Source organism: Triticum dicoccoides, chromosome 3B, assembly GCF_002162155.2.
Source record: "Triticum dicoccoides isolate Atlit2015 ecotype Zavitan chromosome 3B, WEW_v2.0, whole genome shotgun sequence".
NCBI classification, from domain to species: domain Eukaryota; kingdom Viridiplantae; phylum Streptophyta; class Magnoliopsida; order Poales; family Poaceae; genus Triticum; species Triticum dicoccoides.
The window spans coordinates 493,293,810-493,310,715 of record NC_041385.1 but is presented as its reverse complement, the minus strand read 5'-3'; positions in this window follow the sequence as shown (position 1 = coordinate 493,310,715).

The window sequence follows — 16,906 nt, the reverse complement described above, 5'->3', positions numbered from 1 at the left end:
GGCCTACAGAGCCCACAACCTAGGCGGGTCCCACCGCGCGCACGTTGCCTGAGCACTCGCAACGCTACATTATACTAGATTGAAGCAGGAAAGAATTAGGAAGTCTGAAATAGAATGAACCCACTTGAAAGAGACTATTTTCATGGATTTATGCCATTTGTCCTTGGGGGATTGAATGCATGACAAAGCACATTGTGGGTTATAGCATTGATTAAGCATGAACATGAGGAGGTGTGTTATTTTGGTAAAAGAAAATATAGTTTTATACATTACTAAACAATAAGAATGATACATAAGCGAACAATCTGATTGACACAAGTACCATGTGACATAGCAAATTAATGGTACTCGAGCACTCAAGCACGCTTTTAGATTGAAATTTTCACTAGAAAATGAAATACCGATGAAATCTATAACTTCTTCCCGAGGACACAGAAGAGTAATTCCTTTGGTGATCTCTAGAAATTCCATGAGCTCGCCACAAATCCATACCATGTATGTGAAACAACAACAGTTCCTAGGAAAGCCCATGATTTTGCTTGGAGTTCAGATCTACTTTTCAGAATTAGCCCGAGAAGGAGGGGGGAGGGGGAGAGGTGGACCATATGCAAACCATGAAGGGGTTCGGAACAACCGGTGTCGCGGCGGCGCGACGTTCGTTCAGGGCCTTGGCGCACTCCCACACTGCCTGCTCTTTCAGGGCCAACGCGTTGTTGTTGCCGACCATTGCCTCGTCGCGAGAGACATGGGGGGGAAGGGAGATGGGTGGCGCAGTGGTGGACCTATGTCGGTTGGGTGCCTTCTCGCCTGTGCGGGAGTGCGGTGTGGAAGAGCTAAATCTGGGGCAGTGCGGGTGCCTTACTATTTGTACAAGGGCGACACATCTCGAAGACAACAAACACGCAACAAAACGACACGCCGCACCTGGACTTCGAACAACACAAGACCATCGTTTGGGGGTCTGGCCTACAAAGTCTACACCCCTGGCGGGTCCCACCATGCTGTTGTTTGCCTAAGCGCTCACATCGCTCCATTTTTTGTAAAGCATTGTGTATCTAGGGACAATACCCTCGTATGAATACCTCATTACTTGAGCAAACCCGATTTGTTCTCTTTTTCACATAATTAAACGTTTCATTTAGAACCAATACCAACTTAAATGCTTCTTATTCTATCCGTTTTCATTCTCTCTCCTCCTTCTCAAGCGTTCTTGCCCTTTCCGCCTACTCTGTTGCCTCCTCTCCCTCTTCTCTCTGTCGGCTTCGCTGGCTGGAGAGGAGAGGGAGAAGGGCTTCCCCCCTCTCCACCATGTTAATATAGCCTTTGATTTTGTGTCAGTGATGGTTGTTGGCTTAGATTTTGAGGAGACTTTCGGTGTGGAGGTGATGTGGTCTCCAATTCGTTTTCCTACCTCTGCTTCGGCACCGTCTTCCTCGGCGACTGATCCATGAAAGTGGGATGTGAAGCCTCTCCAGTCAATAACCTCCCGGATGCAGTCGGATTTGTCGCCTTACTTTTCTCTTTATTGGAGTCGGGGGAGATGACTATGTCGCTTGGTCCCTTCTTTTCTCGTTTTTTCTCTAGATATTCTTAGTCATTCCATTGATGAGTCTTCCGATGGATCATATTCCTTATCTTCATCTTTGGTTATCTCCATGCGATGTCCATGTCACTGTCCAGTGAAAGTTGATACACATTTTTAATCGCAATCTTTGTTGATGCATCCTTTGAACTACGGTGATACTATTATTGTTTTCCTCATGCTTCAGAATGAGGCAATTTTGGACATGTGGCTTCTTCTCTAGCCACTATTTGTCCTCTTCAACCTCCCTTGGAGGCCCGCCTTGCGGTTTCTGGACGAGGTGGTCAAGTGGAGCGACGGATTATGGTATGCTTTTCTTCCTCAGTGTGGCCGTCCCCACATATCCTCTTCTTCTTGATCTTGCTCTCGTGGTGATAGCGATTTTGGAGAAGGAGATGCCTTGTTGTTCCCATACTTTTATGGTCGTCGTGGCGGTGGGCATGAAGTGGTAAGAGATGGAGGTCCAAAACGGGAATGAGCAAGACCTCGGTGGATGTTTGTGGGAGGCCTTGGCGCCAATTGTGGCGTTTGAGTATCGGCTTGCTTCAACACACCATCGCATCTGCGGGCTGAAGGGTGGCTAGATCTATCCCTCCTAGTCTTGGAGCTTAATGGAAGGCAACATTTGTTTATCAGGGAGCCCTCAACATGGTGTCTCGGAGGTCTTGCCGTCCCAAGTGGTGTTTCCCCCGATACCGGTGAGGTTGTTCGAGTGGAGAAGAAGCTTCGGTCCTGATTGTGTTTTCCATCATGGTTTTGGGTCTTTTTTGTAAAAGTCAGGGACTAGCTTGTTATTTCCTTACAGTTATTGGTCATGTTGTGTACTTGCTATGTTTAATTAATGCAGTTCTGAGGTCCTTCTGGACCCTTCTTTTTGCCAAAAAAAACTTCAATGCTTCTTTGACGAGATAGCTAACATATGGAACACGAATCAAGGTAAGTGTTTGAAATGCATGTATCATGATACACATGTGGAAGAAGATTTTAAACTTATGGTACAAGGTTCACATTATCTAATTTATAAATAATAAGTTAATACCTCATTTGTGTTTACAAGGCCCACACACATTTTTTGGGGTCAGTTTGACTAAATAATTATTATTTTTTGTCATACTAATATATCATTATTCATGTTAAAACATGCTTCCAATGTTGTATTTTTTTATGGCACACAACTCATATATTATTTAGTTAGTTGGTTTTGTTTTTCAAAAAGGGGGGTTTACTAGGGATGGCACCCGCCGGGTTTGGGTACGGGTAGAGTTACCCCATACCCTTACCCATCCTCCTTGAGGTTACCAATTACCCATACCCATACCCGTTAATGGGTATAATTTTTTCCCATACCCATCACCCGGCAGGGTAAATGGGTACCCACGGGTAAAAATACCCGTGTGCATACATCAACTTGCGCAACAAGTAGTCATAATGGACAAGATATCATTGACCTCTTTCGTTTCATTTCTAGCCAAACTTTAGAAATTATCTTCTGCTTGCGTACTTTGTTGACCTCTTCCACATCCTTCTATACATCTTAATCGTCGGAAAGAACAACATGATCTCCATCTTCATCCATTGGGGCAGATGTATTATTTGCATATTCACAAGGAACATGTACTTGGCTGCTGAGCTTGTACTACTGCGGAAGGAGCATAAATAACAAATAGACATCAAATTCATATATATGGTCTACTGAATATAATACTTGATTATTAATGATCACTGAAATTACGATGCTCATATATACATAATACACTACGTACATATAGAATATCTTCTATTTATAGAAAAACTGTATTCATCACAACAGCTATATACTGTATACATCATGTATAAGCAGAAATCAATGCTTATATGCACGAATGCATCACCTCATCCATATAAAAAAAACTACAAGATCAATGCTCCATCCATCGAAGAGATCGGGATTGTCGTGCCATGCTCCTGGGCGTGGTGGTCGCCGCCCTCTGACTAAATCCGCATGAGTGTGAACTGCATCTGCTTCTCCCGGTCGCGGTCCTCACGCAAGCCGTGGTCCTCATCCGCAAGGTCCATGGCGTCCGAGCGACTGGATGCGCTAGCAACGGCGAGGCAGTGCTGGAGGCGCTGGCGGCGGCGACTAGCAATGGGCGAGGTGGTGAGGAGAGGAGATGAGACGAGGAGATTAAGAGGATATCTATCTAAATATGGGATGTGATCACGTATTCATTATTCACCATCAGCTAATCGCGTTAATCTAGGAGAGAAGGAACCGCGTGGGACACGTGGTTAGCAAAATCAAAATTCATATAGGAGAGAAGGAGAGATTTATGGGATTCGTTCTGCCATTACATGTTTCCTTTCCATGTTACCATTTACCTATTGCCAACGTGGGCTACTCATGTAGTCAACGGCTATGGGATTAGACTCATTTTATGGCAAGTTAAATTAGATAAATAAATAGTGAAGGCCCACTTAATATATTTTTTGTGGGTCAATGGGTACACGGATATGGGTTATGATATCCCATACCCATACCCACAATACTCGATGGGTTTAATATTTTCCTATTTATGTATTCATGGATAATTTTTTATCCCATACCCTTGCCTTAATAGGGTTTTTACCCGCCGGGTACGCGGGTAATGGGTACCCATTGCCATCCCTAGGGTTTACTCCTGGCCTCGGCCCCGGACGATGCACAACCATTAGGTCTAACTTATGATAAAATAATTCTCAAATGCATGCGTGCTTGTAAACCTAAAAGGAGGGACAACTAGGCTTCACGCTCAGTTTCTTCTAATATGAAATGACAGAGCGAAAATCCATTTCTGCACCCGAGCTCATTTGCACCCACACTGATGAAAAAAATAAAAAAAAAATACTAAAAAAAATTCAAAAAAATCCAATTTTTTTGTGCGGTAGACAATTTGATGCGTGAGGTCCGCTCCAATTTTCATATCATTCGGATATCTGAGCAGCTCTCGACAAAAAAGATAAATTGGTGTCTGTAAAAAAAATTACTGTTCGTGTACTGTTTTGGCCCGATTTGTCTTTTTTGCTGAAAGCTTCTCAGATATCCAAATGATTTGAAATTTGAGGCGGGCCTCACGCATCAAATTTTCTACCGTCCAATTTTTTTTTGAATTTTTTGAATTTTTCTAGTATTTTTTACGATTTTTTTTCTAACCGAGTGCCGATAAGCCTGGGCACCGAAACGCCGTACTCATGACAGAGCTCCTACCTTGCCTCGGCAAGTATTTGAAAAAAACAGGGAGAGATGAATGAATGAATTAGCCCGGCCGTTATACTAAGGTTGTGTGGTAGATTAGCAGGGGTCGGATGAATGCACAAATCAGAACTGAATACCAGAACACAAAAGGCAATCCAATTTCTCTATGTCCCTCTCAGTCCAACTCTAGTTAATCTTATCGCCAACCTCCTCCTCTTCAACTACAACCTTATCGTCAACTTCACCGGTCATTTTTGGCATGGACACTTGCCGGAAAAGAAAGCAAGGCCACCATATGTGTGCAGCTGCCAAGAAGGAAAAGCTATATCCAGGGGAAAGGAAGTGGAATGCGGTTGCTTCTTCCACCTGAAAAGAAAAGGCGCTTTGAGCTAGCAACAGTCTCGGGGGACGGGGGTGGTTGCTGCGGCGTGCGGGGAGAGTGATGCGCGCATTCTCGTCGGCACCGGAATGCGATGAGAGAGTACGTGATGGAGATCAGATCAGTGGTTGCTGCGGCGTGCGCCACCAAAATCTAGCCGGAGTTTGCGCGGTCGTGGAGTGGTTTATTGGGTCGGAGAACGGGCGCGCCGAAGCCTCGCCGCTTTCGATACAGAGCAATGCGGTTGCATGCACGCGCGTGGGGAGCCTGAGAAAGAGCACGCTGGTTTGAATTTCGCTGGGCATCTTGAATGGTTTCCGTGGGCGGTGTGGTGTGGTGCTGCTTGCCATCGTGTGCGATTCCGGGGGCTGATTAGACTAATTGATTGACACACGCGCGCTTAACAAGCCACGCCTGCCTCTTCCAAGAAACAAGCCAAATTTGATACGGCATGCATCTTGCTAATTGAGAAGGCACTAAGTTGGGTATGCGAGGTAACTAGCTTACGTGAGTGAGGAAACACGATGAGGTGCACTCTTCGTTCTAGAGATGATCAGCGTGCCAATCTAGCACTCTGGCGCGACAGAGGCTAGTAGGATCTGAGTGTGTCTCTGGATCGATCCTTGTGTCGGACATGTGCAGGGTGGTGGGAGGCAAAATGCTAGTCTCTGGTCAAAACGAAGTGATATCGCCGTCAACCAATCCATTACATGCATGGCTACGCAGATAACATTATCTTTTCTTTCCATCTTCCACTCCTGCGATCCTATCTTGTTGTGGTAGTACTTCTTTTCTTCGATCTAGTAGATCGGAAGATATATTGTTAGTTGTTACTTTCTCTCTCCTGGTTTATCAGCCCCCTTCGCATTTTAGGTTGATGCTTGATCATCTATATTAACTAATAAAATATAGTGCATATGTTAGTAAAACATACAACTAAGGATTTGTATTCAAAAGAGGATTCACACGGTAGTATATTTTTTGACATGTATTTTATATTTTACTAGTTAAATTTATGATAAAAAACTAACCATATATAGGAAGACGCTCGATAAGCCCGGACAGAGGGGTTACCTTTTTCTCACTGAAAGAGAAAGCTTTGTAATTAATTACTCAACATCGTGATTTCAATCATTGAGCAGCTAATGCTCAACACACTAACAGAAGGTAGGTATTTTACATGATGCACTAACAATTAAGCGTTTATGTTCTACCAATGAGCACTAATGCTCAAGTAAAAACCAAATTACTTTTCTAAGCATCTCGCAGTATACATGGTCTAACTAGTACTATCTCCGCCCTGAAATTAACAGCTGCTGAAATGATTGTATTTAGACGTGTTTTAGTGTCTAGATTCACTCATTTCGGCAACAGTTAATTCTGGATGGAGTACATGTTAGCGGAAGAACTATAGTCTAACTGATGATTTAATGTCAAAATTCTCTCTACTAGATATCAAGCGGCAATTTTTATCACTTCGGGTTTTAAAGGAAAAAAGGGGGGCTATTTATGCCTAGGTCAATGGACTTGCATTTGCTAAACCGAAGTTGCACCTTTAAGAAATCAAATCAAACATAAGAAACTCCAAGGCAACGTAGGACCAAAAAGATCCAAAAAAATGCCTACTCACATGCGACCCTTTGGGTTACGAAAAAATGTGTCAAGTGTAAGGTCATGACTAATATACCCGCATGTATTAATCAAAGTTGTCAAGTCATGTGGAAGTTGATAACCAATTGTTTTCCTGGTCGCGTATGTGGGTAATGGAGGCGTTAATCAGGAATATCCATATCATGGTGATTCATGCGGGTTATAGCTAGCTGACAAACACAAAGAGCATTACCACTCCACGGCAAGAGAAATAAACATTTTATGTTGTACTTGTGATGATGATACAAGGATGTATGTTTGCTTGTTGTGTGTCGTTGCTTACATCAGCTCCCTTATATTCCCCTTTTCTTCTTCTTCTTCTTCGTGTTATCTTTTGTGGTTGTGTGCACCCCAATATATTGACCAGGTACTCCCTCCGTCCGAAAATACTTGTCGGAGGAATGGATGTATGTAGATGTTTTTTAGTTTTAGATGCATCTATTTATACCCATTTCTGCGACAAGTATTTCCCGATGAAGGGAGTACAATATAGTGTTGTTACAAAAGCTGGTGCAATTCATATCATCTTGGTATCAATATATTAGATTCTGTAAAAAAAAGAGAAGAAATTTGTATCTAGGTACGGCAACAGCTCGTACACAAATGCACACACTCAATAAGTTTTGTCCTGGTAGCTTGTCAGGTTGAGCATGTATCAGAGGCAGCGTTCCAGTCATATTGGAGTAATAGGATCGAGTGTTCTTTTTTCTCCGGAAAACCCGGAGCCTCCACCAGAGGCGACTAGGGTTTCTGGGAGCATCGGCGGCGCACGTCCGATCTACATCGGCGGGGCGCGGGGGAGCTGAGCAAGATGGCTGCATCGGGCTCTGGCAAGACGAAGGATGACGGCCCTCCTCTGCGGGGGGCCCCAGATCGTGGGAAGGAGGCGAGGGCAACCCCGGGTTCGCCGGGCGCGGCTAGGGTTCATCTTGAGGAAGCCCTAGGGAAACTCGGCATCACGGATGAGGAAGCAACTCCGCTGATCCTAGATGATCGTGAGGATGAGACTCCGCCGAAGTGGCTACTGGCGGGGAAGGTGCTGCACCGAAACATACTCCATATACATACCATAGGTAATGCACTTCGCCCGGCTTGGGGGAACCTCCGAGGTCTGCAATTTCGATCTATGGGGGATAACATGTTCGTGGTGGAGCTGGAATCCAAGCACGACAGGGAGAGGATTTGGGCAGGATCGCCGTGGCATGTCAGCAACCATGCGGTGATCCTTGCTGATTTTGAGGAGTGCATGCGCCCGGATGAAGTGAAGTTCGACAGGCTTCATCTTTGGGCTCGTGTCATTAATCTGCCATACAATCTTAGGGATGATGCATGGGGAATTGAGATCGCCAAACAGATAGACAAAGATGCTATGTCGGTACAGTTTGATCATATGGGTGGTTATCTGCGTGCGCGAGTCTCTGTTGATGTAAGCAAGCCACTCAGGAGATGGATCTTGATTGATTCAGCAAGAAGGAAGCGGCAAGATCTCTATGATATCCAGTATGAAAATGTACCGCACTTTTGCTTTTCTTGTGGCCGCTTAGGGCAGTCTGATCTCTACTGCCCTACTCCAGGGAAGAGAGACATACATGGTGATCTTCCTTTCGGGCCTAGTCTGCGGGCATCGGATGAACGGAAGAAAACTATGTCCAATGAAAGTTCAAGTAAACAAGGTACTGCTGCCAATAAAAGCAAAAGGGAGTCAAAAAACTCAAGTAACATTGGTGCTAGCAAAAATGCTTCTGAGGTAAACTCCCCAATCAAGAATCGCCCCATCAAAAGGAAAGAGGTACCTCGGCAGGAGTATAGGAGGGTTAATGGCCCACTTCTACTGATGGACTCGGGTGCAGAACAGGTGGACCTTGATTCGACCTCGATGCACGACGATGACCTAGCAGATGGACGACATGATGAGGATAGACGGAAGAAGAAGAAACCCACCCCAGAAACTCGGCAGAGGCTGCTGGTCAGCCCTGCCTGTCCAAATGAATTGCATAAGTTGGAACTGCCGGGGGCTTGGGAACCCCGCGACAGTTCGAGAGCTTCGCAGCATAGTGAAGCAAGAAGGTCATGCCCTTGTGTTTGTCATGGAAACCAAAATAAGGGCGAAAAAAGTAGAGAATCTGCGAAATACTTTGGGATTTGCAGGATGTTTTGCCGTCGATAGTAACGGTCTCAGCGGTGGTGTGGGACTGTTCTGGTCAAATGAGGTCTCAGTTGAACTGAAAAATTACAGTGTGAGCCACATTGATATGGTTGTCACAAAGGCTGGAATGGATTCTCCGGGATGGAGATTTACTGGTTTCTATGGAGCTCCAAGAGTGGAAAACCGACATCATAGTTGGCGCTTCATGAGGACTTTATTCGGCATCCAACATCAAGCATGGATGTGCGTAGGTGACTTCAACGAAACATTATACGGGACGAAACACTTCAGTCGTACTTCACGGCCGGAGTGGCAAATGTGAGCCTTCCGCGAGGTCGTTGAGGATTGTGCCCTCCAGGATCTTGGATGGTCGGGAGTGGAGTACACATGGGATAACCAGCAGCAAGGTGCTGCCAATGTCAAGGCACGCTTGGATCGCGCTCTAGTCAACTCGGCCATGTTGAATCTGTTTGAGGAGTCCAGGGTTAGACATGTTAGCTCTATTGAGTCAGACCACTATTTTATTGTAATTGAATTGCGTGAGATTAACAATCACACCCATAATAAAGGAGTGAAGCAGTTTCGTTACGAGAATGTGTGGCAATCACATGCCGACTATGATGATCTTGTTAATGAATCATGGCAGCGGCTAAATCAAGGTCAAGGCCTTGCGGGTATCGCATGTACTCTCTCCAAGATGCAAGGCGAACTTGGTGCATGGGGTGCAAAAGAATTCGGCAACCTCTCCAAAACGGTCAAGACACTTCAAAAAAAGATCGAGCGGTTGCGTCGGCATGCAGTTGGCCGAGGGCCTTCGGCGGAGGAGATGGAAACAACTCGCAAGCTCAGGGAAGCTCTCAAGCAAGAAGAAGTTTGGCTGCGGCGGCGTTCGAGAGTTCGCTGGCTACGCGCGGGTGATCGCAATACAGCCTATTTCCAAGCTCAGGCGAAACAACGGAAGCGTATGAATCGAATAGTCGGACTGAAGCGCCTAGATGGGTCTGTATGTGCGAGTCCAGAGGAGGACAAAAGCGGAAGTCCAAGAGTTCTACCAACATCTCTGCACATCACAGGGCTTCCACAATATGGACGGATTGTTATAGTTTGTGCCAGAACGAGTCACACCGGAGATGAATGCTGACCTACAGCGACCGTTCGATGCCACAGATGTACGCACGACGTTGTTCCAAATGGCCCCGTCTAAAGCACCTGGCATTGACGGTTTCACAGCGGGCTTCTTCCAGCGACACTGGTCAATTATTGAGAAAGACTTAGTGCCAGCTGTGTTAGATTTTTTGAATGGAGGGGAGCTTCCGACGGGCCTCAATGACACTTCGATCACTTTGATCCCTAAGGTACGCCACCCCCAATCCATCACGCAATACCGTCCTATATCTCTCTGTCCAGTGCCCTACAAGATAGTTGCCAAGGCGATCACCAATCGCTTGAAACCATGGATGGATTCGATAGTGGGAGAGGAACAAAGTGCATTCGTACGAGGCAGGTTGATAACAGATAATGTACTGGTGGCATTTGAGAGTATTCATTCTATGAAGAGAAGGAAGAAAGGTAAAAACTTCTCATGTGCTATTAAATTAGACATGATGAAAGCGTATGATCGCGTCGAGTGGCATTACTTGGAGGCTATGCTCCTCAGATTGGGTTTTGGCCTCCTTTTTGTTCGTTTGCTAATGAAGTGTGTCATGTCAGTCAGATTCACTGTTAGGATGAACGGCGAGTTGCTCCCTTTTTTCACACCCTCTCGGGGTTTGAGACAGGGATGCCCGGCATCCCCTTTTCTGTTTCTGCTTTGCGCAGAAGGACTCACCTCTCTGCTCAACCATTTTGGGAATTTTGTCGACAGAGGGATTCAGGTCTCCTACAGATCACCATGGGTAAATCATCTTCTGTTTGCGGATGACAGCTTAATTTTTATTAGTGCAACAGAAGAAACTGCAGATCGGTTGAATCAAATTCTGCAAATATACGCAGATTGTTCGGGCCAAAGTGTCAACAAAGAAAAGAGTTCGGTCTTCTTCACTTCGAACACTCCCACCCTAATCAGGAATATTATCAAACAGAGACTTGGAATTATGGTGGAAGCTTTCAGTGAGAGATATCTTGGTCTACCCACAGCTGTGGGAAGTATCACCAGCGACACCTTCGATCATATTGGCGACAGAGCTCGCGGCAGTATGCAGGGGTGGTCGGAGCGCAATTTTGCATGTGCAGGGAGAGAGATCTTGCTTAAGTCTATTATCCAAGCTATCCCTACTTTTAGTATGTCATGCTTTCGACTCACGAAGAAGGTATGCAAGAAATACACTTCTAATATGGCCAAATATTGGTGGAGTATCTCTCTGGATAGAAAATCCTTGCATTGGATTTCAGCACTTGCATCTCCAAAAGTTTAGGGGGGAATGGGTTTTCGCGATATGGAGCTGTTCAACCTTGCACTTCTTGGGAAGCATGGATGGAGGTTCATGGTCAGTCCTAATTCCCTATGCGCCCGGATTATGAAGGGTCGATACTACCCGGATTCAGACTTTCTGCATGCCACAGTGCCGAAGTCAGCCTCCCTAATTTGGCGCGCGATTGTGGCTGGGCGTGAGGCCCTTCAAGCGGGTTTGATCATGCGAGTTGGTGATGGAAGCTCTATCTCTGTATGGGAAGATAAGTGGATTCCAGGCACCATTAGTATGTCTCCCATGTCAATTTTCACTCCTACTACATTACATAAAGTCAATGAGCTCATTGATGAAGATAATTGGACATGGAAGACGGATCTTGTTTGACAAAACTTTCTTGCTCCGGATGCAGAAGCTATATTAAACATACCATTGCGCACCGGAGGTGGACAAGATTTCTTTGCTTGGGCTTTTGAAAACTCAGGTGTCTACACAGTCAAATCAGCGTACCGTGCTCTCGTGAATCAGAAAGAGCGTCATGCTCTCGAGGAAGGGACGGTTACCGACGCCTCAAAATCAGAACAACAGATGTGGACATCCCTATGGAAGCTCAAAGTGGTGCCTAAGGTCAGAGTCTTCTGGTGGAGAGTTCTTCGCGGGATCCTCCCTGATGAAGCAACCTTAAAGCAGAAACGTATCAAGCCTCTTAGTCTATGCAATGTTTGCCTGGCCAAAGAGGAAGATCTTATGCATGCATTGGTGTCTTGCTCCCATGCACGTAGATTTTGGGACGAAGCGCAAACATGGTTTGGCTTTCGGCTCCCGCGCTTGCACCCTGCCACTTGGGCGCGCGACATCCTATGTGATGATCGTTTCTCAGATCATGTAAGAGAACAAATTGTGTCGGTGATGTGGGCTATCTGGCATTCGCGGAATCGATGGACTCACGAGAAGGAACATGTCGACCCAGTATACTCCACTCGCCGCATTCGAGAGGATTTGGCCTTGTTAGAGATTCCTATGAAGCAGGCCACCTTATTGCCAGGACATGGTTGGCGCCCTCCTGAAGCGGGTTTTGTCAAAATTAATGTTGATGGTGCAATCAATTCAGAAGCGGGACTAGCCGGAGCAGGTGGTGTTGCTCGTTCTGATATGGCGATGCTTGCGTCCTGGTCCAAACCGCATACCGGTGTTACGGATCCTCTCATTGCGGAGGCCTTGTCACTACGAGAGGGAGTTCTCTTTGCTCGTCTTCGAGGCTATGCACATGTGATATTGGAATCCGATTGTCTGGAGATAGTGAATCTCTGGAACACTCGTCACGGCTCTCGTTCGGTCGTGGCTCCGTTACTAGTAGAGATTGGAGAGCATGCTTTGTCTTTTGATTCTTTTGTAATTCAGCATGTAAACAGATCTGCTAATCTCCCGGCTCATCTTTGTGCAAAGCATGCCAGCACGTTGATGGTGACCGAGACTTGGTTAGACTCTGCACCCTCGTTCCTGATCAGTAGCCTGTTGGCTGACGATCCTAGGAGCGTTTTTGTTTGAATAAAGCTCTCACAATTGCCGCAAAAAAAAAAGGTTGAGCATGTATTATTACATTTGGCATCTGTTGTTGCAACGATTTTGTTTATGTGTCAGTTCTTTTCTACTAATTACATGCTCAACATTATTTTGAAATAAGGCTATATGGTAGTGTTGTATCATTTCGATTGCTTAGTGAGTTACAGTGACGCTATCTTAGCAATGACACATAATATATGTGATGATGGAATAGAGATAAACGGGAAATGAAAGAAATTGCCTTCTCTTACCGAAGAGCTAATATCTTAGTTAAAAGAATGAGACATTCTCTCCATTGTACGAGATGTATTCCCTCTATATTTTTAACTTAGTTTTAATCACCCGATAATTTCAGGACCGGGCAAACATTTATCGTTAGAGATAACTCATTGTATACTGTATACCATGTCTTTTGTGGGAATATAACATGTCTCTTTAGGGAAATTCAATTTGGCTCCAGGTAGCATGCACATGCTACCAGGGGCATTTTTTTCAAATGTCAAAACAATTAAGATTTTTTTTGATGATCTTTGTCACATACAAATGCTATCTGTAAATTTTGAGGCAAAAATGTTAAGCATTTCGGCCCGCGAAAAAAAATTGAAAACGAAATGTCACCCCAAAATGTCACCATAAATTTGTTTTTCTACCAACGAAACACTGCTGCTCTGTTCCACATGAAAATTGTCAAGCATGCTTGCGACACCAACACGACCAACTAAATTTTTTTCTAGATTTTTTTAAAATATATATATTTTGGGTATCGTTGTTCACCCAGTAGCATGTGCTCCCAGGAGCCAAAACGCCACTCCTGTATCTTTATCCCTAGATAACGTGAAATATATATGAGAAGACCGCTTTTATCAACTACGACGGAGGTAGTAGTATGAAAAAAAAATCCAGGATGGAGGTAGCAGTATGCATGGCAGCATTCTTAAAAGAAAACACTAATTAAACCCATTTTGATCGTTGGAGTGGGTTAGGTTTCAAAATGTCAAACTTGTACTCCCTTCGTTCGGAATTACTTGTCTCGGAAATGGATGTATCTAGAAAAAGGGAGTAATATATATAGTGGAGTATTTCATACGTAATTCATTATCTATAGTATTACTCGCTCTTGCGTTTAGTCAACTCGGTAGCCGGCGCGCCCCCCAAAAAAACTTGGTAGCCGGCCGTCTGGATGTACGGCAAATCGCCGATCCACCTCAGCATGCTCAACGCAAAGTTTGCGTGTAGAACCTGTGCCTGCCCGTGGCCATATTGTTTTCGCCCAAGGAAACGGGAGCTGCGAGGAGGCCTGGAGTGGGCGGGCGCGTGGCAGTACGGTCCCGGCACGAGCCGGCGCGTAGCCCGGCTGCGGCAGACCACGCGACCCCGGGCCCGCCAGCCAGTCACCCCCTACCAGACAAGCAGTGGACCCGCTGTGATCTCTGACTGCGACCGATCCAATAAACTGTTGCCAAGTTTTCCAACCACGCTAGCCCCAGCGAGACTGCGACCCGTCGGGATGACCGAACATCATACGGTTTTGTGCACTTCCTTTTGTTTTCGAGTTTCTTTTTCCAGGGCCTTTTGTTTTCGAGGTAATAATAATAATAAAAAACATCCACTCCAGCACTCTGGGCTAGCGATGCATTTGGTTTTTTTCCATGCAATTGTCTTCGACCTTCTCACCTCCCTCCGTTCTAAATTACGTATAAGATGTTCTACTCCTTCTGTTCCTAAATATTAGTCTTTTTAGTCATTTTAAATGGATAACAACATATAGATATATTTTAGAGTGTAGATTCATTTATTTTGCTCCGTATGTAGTCACTTATAGGAATCTCTATAAAGACTTATATTTGGAAACGGAGGGAGTATTTTTTTCTGTATAAATTTCTTTTGCGGGGATTTTTCTGTATCAATTGTATACATGCGCATTTTGGTATTATATATGTATTCACTCATTTTAATCCATACGTAGTCTATATTAAAATATCAAAAATATTTAATAGTTAATAGTTAATATTGAAAATGTCTTATAATTCAGAACGGACATAATAATTCATAGACCAATTGAAACCAATCAAACCGTGAGTGCTACTTTCAAAATGTAATTATATGCAGTCATTTTTTATTTTACTTGACCCAGATGCCAGAGGCAAAGGTGGCCGAAGTGTGGCTACAGGGGAGGTGGGAACCACGGTTTCGTCGAGCTCTGGGGCCTCTTGAGGTGGTGGAATGGGAACGGCTATGCAATACCCTACATGAGGTGCAGATCTCACCTGGCCAAGACATGGTGACTTGGCGTTTAGAGCCTTCAGGGAGCTTCTCTACAGGATCCTTATATAAGGAAATTTTCAAGAGCACGACACCATGTAACTTATCCGGGATATGGAAAGCAAGGCCCCCAGCAAAGATGATTTTTTTTCCTATGGCAAGCGGCGCATAACGGTATCACTAGTGGGGATCAAGTTCAAAAACGAAGGGGGTCGGGTGATGGGAAATGTATTTGGTGCGGAGAGGGCGAGGACCGTGACTACATCCTATTAAGATGTGTGATGGCTAGATTCGTATGGAGTGCCGTCCGGGAAGCCACGGGATGTTCTTGGAATCCGAGTGGCTTCGCGGATTTCTTCCACTTAGGGAGCTCCACCATGGGAAGGGATAAGAGGATGGCCTGGGTGGGATTCTGGGCCATTGCTTGGGCTCTGTGGACGACTAGGAATAAAGCCTTGATAGAGGGTCAATTCATTCGTCATCTGGCTGGTCTTTTATATAAAATGGTGTCTTTCTTGCAGCTATGGAAACTATTGGCAAGAAGCTCGGACAGAGGGCGGTCGAGGAGCTCGCAAGCAAGGTGCGAGCAAAATGCACTGACCTACGACGGGCCCCGTAGGGTTCACAGCGGCAGGCTGCCGCCATGCTATCTCGGCAGCCCCTAGGCCTTATGTGTGTCACTCCCTAGCTTAGTCTCGCGCTGCGCCGCATTACTGGCCTATGGCCTTGTATCCTCAGTACTTTGAACTAGCTTGTTTGAACCTGTAAGGGCCTCATTCTAAGGCCGGGCAGATGCCTTCGCTCTAAAAAAGAAGAAGCATCCTTCTGTGATACCTTTATTTTGCGAAAAATCCTTCCTTCATACCTGCCAGGCGCCATTGATGCGCGCGCAAACATTCAATGCAGGTTATCCCACGATAAGTACAATTGTTGCAAGTTATATATGCGTTATTTAGTTGCAACGGATGCTTGTAACCGAGTTGAATAACAAAATTATGCAATCATGCGATGCTCACACTTCGATCTACCTTAGTCATGCGTATCTGCTAACGAAGAATGGCCTGTGTGTCGTTTGATTAAAGAGGCTGGAAGTAATCCTCCTTTTTGAAAAAAAAATCTACTAACGAAAGGGAGTGGAACAAAGGAAACAATTGGATATTGTTAACATGTTCTCAGGCCCAGCACACAAGTGGCATATGGAGTGCGAAATCGCGACTAGAATGTTCATTTATTATTAATCGTGGCACGTCAAGCTGTGGACATGCGATTATTTCCGATTGAATTGGAGCCACGGGTTCAGGTGGACTCCACATGAACGAAGTAAAGCACAGCCACATGTTAGATCTGGTCACCATTTTGTACCAGTTGACATAATTGCACCCTTGGCATTAAAAAAAGACATAATTGCACCCTTGCATGAGAACCATACCATACGTTCCATGGTTGCACGTAATTAAGGGGTGTAATTTTGGTTTTCTTCTACGTATGGTGGAGTAGTTGCTTACTCCATATTCTCGGATTTTGAATCGAGAAATGCATAGAGAGTTCAATGCGCAACACATGCGTGCCACTGATCCGTGCGAACGACTGAATTAAACTTCATGTGCGTGGTGCATGATCTCACCATCTGTATGAGCCAGTCAGTAGTTCGAACTAAAGGAGTCCTGACACGAAGCGCTCTCAAGAGGCATGTGAGAGAGCAGAG